Raw genomic sequence first — 6,378 nt, forward strand, 5'->3', positions numbered from 1 at the left:
CTAAATTCACATATTATATAGACTACAGAAAATTTTTACTTTTGTATTTTTACATATAAGTTAAAATTATCCATTTTAAATTAAATATTATCAACGCAAATTACATTATTTACACCTAGCAATATTTGTTGTGCAATGACAAGAACTACTTTTTTTGAGACGTGAATTGTTAACACCTTTTGGTGGACTAAGTATTTTTCACAATTTTGATGACAATAAATATATTAAATGGCTTTAAAATCATATAATGTGTAATCACCTTAAAATGATGTATTAAAAATATATTTCATTCATCTTTGAAAAAATAACTTGTTCATGTCGGCATTCCAATTCCAATTCCTAAATGTGCAACCAAACGAAGGAAATGCATATTCTCATATTGAATTCTTGGTGAACCAAACGGGCCCAAATCAAATTCCCAAAACCAAAATCTGGATTTCAAGTTCTCGAATCCCAAATCAAGGATTCCAGATGCCAATTCTGAAATCATATTCCTCCAACCAAACGGGCCCTCAGTGATCAAGGCTTCAAGAGGAGTTTTTCATACTCAAATTTGTACATCAAGACTACTGACAATGACATCATCCTTCTGGTTATTTATGTGGATGATTTGATCATCATTGGCAATTCGACATCTTTGATTCAGGGAATCAAACAGAATTTATGCCACTCTTTTGATATGATTGACCTTGGGCTCATACACTCGCCTAGGTGTTGAGGTTTGGCAATAGTCTTTTAGTATATTCATCTCTCAGTCCAAATATGCCAAGGGTCTGTTAGACAAGTTCCGTATGCAAGATTGCAAACCTACATCTACACCCATGGAGAAAGGTCTCAAGTTATCAGCCAAGTCTGATTCTCCTCTTGTTGATAATACTACAAACAAGCAACTAGTAGGTAGCCTCATCTACCCCTATGCTACTAGGCCTAACATCAACTTCACAATCAGCTACATCTCCCGCTTTATGACAGCTCCCAAGGCTGATCATTGGATGGCCGCAAAGCGTACGCTTCGCTATATGAAGGGCACTTCAAATTATGGACTTCTTTACTCTCGTAGTTCTAATTCTAGTCTCAATGGGTTCATAGATTTAGATTGGGTAGGCTTTGTTGACAATAAAAAGTCAACTTTTGGATATGTCCAATTTGGGATCCAGTGCCGTCACATGGACCAGTAAAAAGCAGTAGGTAGTTTCTCTCTCCTCTATAGAAGTCGAATACAGAGGAACTGTTAAGGCAGGATGTGAAGTTGTTTGGGTTTATGGGATGCTTGGGGATATGCAAGTGTCACCAACAAGATCAACTACTTTGTCTGTTGATAACGAAGGCATTATCAAGTTAGCCTAAAATCCAATCTTCCATGAACGAACCAAGCATGTAAATGTTCACTATCACTACATACGACAGTTGGTTGAAGATAAGACAATAGATTCGCAATATGTTCCTACCACAGATTAGACTATAGACATTCTCACCAAGCCTCTTGCTCACAATAAGTTTGTCAAATTCAAGGGACAACTTAGTGCTATGGATAAATTAACCATTAAGAAAAGGTGTTACAATTATAGATAAACATTTATTATTAGTTAATGGTAATCTATTTGTAATCTATCGTAAATATTAGAATGTTTCTAATATTTAGTTAGTTGTGGTTATTTGTTAGCTTTTTTAGCTTTCTTTTAGCTAGAATTGAATGTTTCTATTCTTTACGATTGTTTCCTAAGTAATACAAATCGCATCACTTCACTAAGTTATATCCAACACAAGGTCGCTAATTCGCAGTGTAAACCTCGAGTTGCCTAATTTAATCACACAATTGCCATATTGTTTAGCATATAAGGTTTCCCTATTTGAGAGAGAATAGGATAGTAAGTATTTTATTTTGCATCTTGAAGTGGTCTCAAAACTCCCATCAACGGTATCCTCCATCAATTTGCATGCTAGAATGGTTTTAACACTGCCGGCTTTCATTCCTAGCATCCTCAAAACAATCTTCTATTCTCTGCATTCTCAATGCTTTAATCCAAGGGGCCTCCATTTCAATTGAGAATGATACATCCACCCGATGGCTTTGCTAGAGAAAATCATGAAGGCCAAAATGATAGGGTATTCTTCTTTAAGGGAAGTGTTTCAAAAGATGTTGGGCAGTGATTTCATTGAGGGGGCAGCAAGACACCAGGTAATCTCTGACATATCCTCCATGTTTGTAAGCAACATGTTTAATATTAAAGGGGATGAGGAACTAACCAAGGCACTGGGAAAGCATTATGTCTAAGACAAATTTTGGATTGCTATGACTGAGGCAGTGGAGAACACTTATTAATCTGTCTTCTCCTCTATCCAGTGGCTATTGGTCCAGGGGTTTGGTGTCAATGGGAACCATCAGAGAAATAGAACCAAAACTGGAGACTCTAATAAAGGAGATGGCTACCATTCAGGACTCTCTTAAGACTGATGGTTTTTCTTGTTGCACAGCCCATCAGTGAAAGTGTTCAAAGTATACAGAATGGATAAACTCACTCTTATTTAGAGGTGATTTAACCTGGAAAACCCACAGAAGTGATAAAATTTCTGTTGTATCAAGCTGGCTTAGTCAAGCACAAAGATGGTACCTATGGATCTGAACTTATCAAAATGTGACTGTCATTTAGCTGCTCTGTTTTATAAGCTTCTCTTGTATGCAAAGGTAACATAACAGTAGGTTTCCATAAGCCACATATGATGGCATCTAGAATGTATATTTGCTTTCTTTACAAGGGTTGGTTGAATATATTTTGTATTGTAGTTCATACTGTCATTCTATGTAGCCATTATATAATGCCAAACAGTCATACAATGTTGGAAATATCTGATATCCTTGCAAGCCATCACAGCAATTATTTTGTAATTTTCTCATAAAGCTCAATGGAAAGTGAGATGACCCTTTGTCACTTGATTCATAAAAATGCATGTTAAGGATGGAATAACCAGAAACATTGCTAATAAAATGGAACAATAAATCGGAAGGTTCAAAAAGGAAAACTGATGACTTGTTCTTTATAATTGGACTGCAGACATTATTCAATTTATGCTACAACTTGACCCCAAAAATGGAGGCAACTTGTTTTCTTTCATTATGGACAAAATAATATCAACTTCTAGGCATAGTCATATTATGATAATAGATAGTTTCTATTAATCTCTATTTAATATCTAATGGTTATCTATTGTAATCTCTTGTAAATATTAGAATGTTTCTATTATTTAATTTCATGTTTCTAGAATAGAATGTTTCTATTATTTACAATTGTTTCCTAAGGAAACATCGTTCAGTCTCCTGTATAAATTGATCTCTTGATCACTGTTAATTTCAAGCAACTATTTTCCAATTACTTGATAATATGGTATCAGAGCCAATACTCCAAAAAAATTCAAAAATTATTATTATTTCTTGGTTGAAATTATCTGCCTTTTATTTTCAAAATTATTTTCATGCCTATCTGCTTACAAAACCTCTAGTTTGACTAGGATTTACAGCCAAAAAAATGGCCAATTTTGTCTGTAACTAACATGTTTTTTTTCTGGTCTGCAAACTTGTGCCCTTCTATCCACAACTAGCACGACTAAATCCTCTGAAAATCAAGGGTTATTCTCTGCCATTCATGTGGAGCTCTGTTGGGCGCCATTTCTTTGCAACTCGCGCCCAGATTTTTCTACCACTTGCATCCAAATTTCTCTGAAAATCATGCGTCTGTTTTGAGGCTCATTTTCACCATTTTTTTTTTTTAAAGTGGTCCTTTTTTGTAGTGTTTGGACACATCTAGGGTTTTTATAAACCTCTGGTCTTGATTTGTGACCAAATTCTGCAATTTCCTCTGGAAATCCACCATTTTTCTAAGCTTTTTTTTGCAGCCAACTAGGATTTTCCTCAAAACCCTAATTTTTCAATACTAGATCCGAAATATGTTTACATAACCTTGATGAGTTTTTCGAGAGCACATCTGGGTTGTCATATTTTTCTGGGTGTCTCAATTTGTGTGCCTCACTTTTTGAGCCGGCGGATCCAAAATTTGGCAACATATTCTTTCTGGATTTTTTGAGCTCTCTTCAGGATACCTCTTCATTTTTTCTAGGTCTTCCATTTTTTTGCGTCAAAGTACATGCCTTCACAGATTTTCACGCTTTATCACTATAAAATGTGCTATGGCATTTCTGACTAATATTTTGCTTGGCGGAAATCAGAAGTCCAAAAGTCGCAATTATACATCGTCCAATCTCTCGTATAAATTGATTTCTTGATCATTGTTAATATCAAGCAAATATTTTCCAATCACTTCATAATAAGTCAGACCACAAAATATATGCCAAGTAGAAACATTCACACAGTTTATTTGCATTCTGAAATTCAAGATCATTGCCTCTCTCAGCATCCATGTGAATTGCACCGAACTATAAGAAGAATCGAGCACGAGTTCATGCAAGAAGCAAAAGTTTTTCTTTTTTCTCTTAGAGGGGTAAATGTTTTGATCTAGAGCTCTGAACCAATGAGGCCAGCAATGGGGGACCTCATCCCCATGGGATTTGAACCTTGACGGCAAGTACAACACAACAACTTAACCATCACAACATGCCACTATTGGCAAGCAGCAAAAGTTGATCCAAAGACACTAAAATTAAATTTGCTTGAGCAGATCGGCCTCTACCATTCTGATTGGTTAGAAGATGGTAAGATAAAAGGAAAAAGAAAACAAATCCTTCAAACAGAAGCTGGTTCTATCTAGTAACTCCATGGATAGCTCTGATGATTGACCTAAAGGGGTGCTACGAAAAACCCATGGCAAGGGCAGATTAACCAGAAACACAGCTAATTATTTGGAACAAGAACTTGACTCTATGCAGGACAAGAATTTGACTCAATTTGATAGGTTTGAAAATATAAAATAATAAATTGCCCTACCTGTTTTGACTATATGCCCCAGCAAATTAGACTACAAAATCAGCCTAAAAAATAGGGAGGTCATTCAGTTCCTTCTAAAGCAGTCAAAGCAATTTTTAGGTATAGTGGCCCCAAGAGAAATATGCTCAGAAGAAGTGTTTGCACAAAGCCTACTCAGCAACTATGTTTCATTGTTTCGTATTAATGTAGTATTATATGATCAGAGTTTATAACATGTATGCTGTTGTAAGAGTGGTACATTTCTGTATTTCAGTAGGAGGTGCCATGTTGGAATGAGGCTGCAGGTCTAACCTGTGCCAGTGACAGTGAACACCCTAAGATTTAGGGTATTGCCATTGCTATCAATATTAGTCAAATTGACCTTAAAAAATAGGAAGATCATTCAATTCCTTCCAAAGCAGTCAAAGCAATTTTTAGGCATAGTGGCACCAAGAGAAATATGCTCAGAAGTGTTCACACAAAGCCTATTCACAATCTGAAACCAAAGATCATCGTGCATTTCAGCTACTATGTTTCATTGTTTCCTATTAATGTAGCATTATATGATCACAGTTTATAACATATATGCTGTTGCAAGAGTGTTATGTTTCTGTATTTCAGTGGTAGGTACCATGTTGGAATGAGGCTGCAGGTCTAACCTGTGCCAGTGATGGTAAACATCCTACAACTATGGGGTATTGTCGTCGCTATCAATATTGGTTAAAATGAGAATGAACCCGCTGTATTGAAACAAAAGTTTTGTTACAAAACACGTTAAGCCTTTAAAATTTTCAAAACAAATTATCTAAATATAATTATTTATACTTATTAAAAGCCAAAACAATCCATTTCATCAACAGAACTCCAAAATAAATTATAAAATCAATAGTAAAAATATTCTACAAGACCCCAATATAAACTTAATAAACTTCTACAATTATCCTACAACTAGCTTTGTATGTCAGTCCACATTGTACGGACAAATCAATCATCAATGCATCCAATGCCGATCCAGTTAAATATAACAGAATGCCCAGTATATTGAACAATATACAAGTGACTCGTAAACAATCTTGTCAACCAAATTAATGTAATCCAAATTACTATTTCTTCTAGCATCCACCACCAAAAATGCCTTCATCTATTTATGATAACTGCTCCCATATTTATATAAATAAGAAAAAATATTTAACATTTAGATACCATCTTTAAGTTAAATAGATTTAATGTTTTTTGTTTCAGATGTATACACAAGTTTGTTGTAATTTATGATTTATCTTTCTTTTTCTTCTTATTGAACTCATTTGGTTACTAATGGACAATAATGTACAGATTCAAAATTTAAAATTTATTATCCTACACTGAATAGCACTAGGTTATACTTTGCAAATTTTACTGCCTTTTTTATTTAACTATATTCTCTTAATATTTCTTAAAATTCTATTAACTGCTTTCATTAGTAA

Source organism: Cupressus sempervirens, chromosome 11, assembly GCF_028749045.1.
Source record: "Cupressus sempervirens isolate cs-2001-9-10 chromosome 11, ASM2874904v1, whole genome shotgun sequence".
Classification (NCBI taxonomy): Eukaryota; Viridiplantae; Streptophyta; class Pinopsida; order Cupressales; family Cupressaceae; genus Cupressus; species Cupressus sempervirens.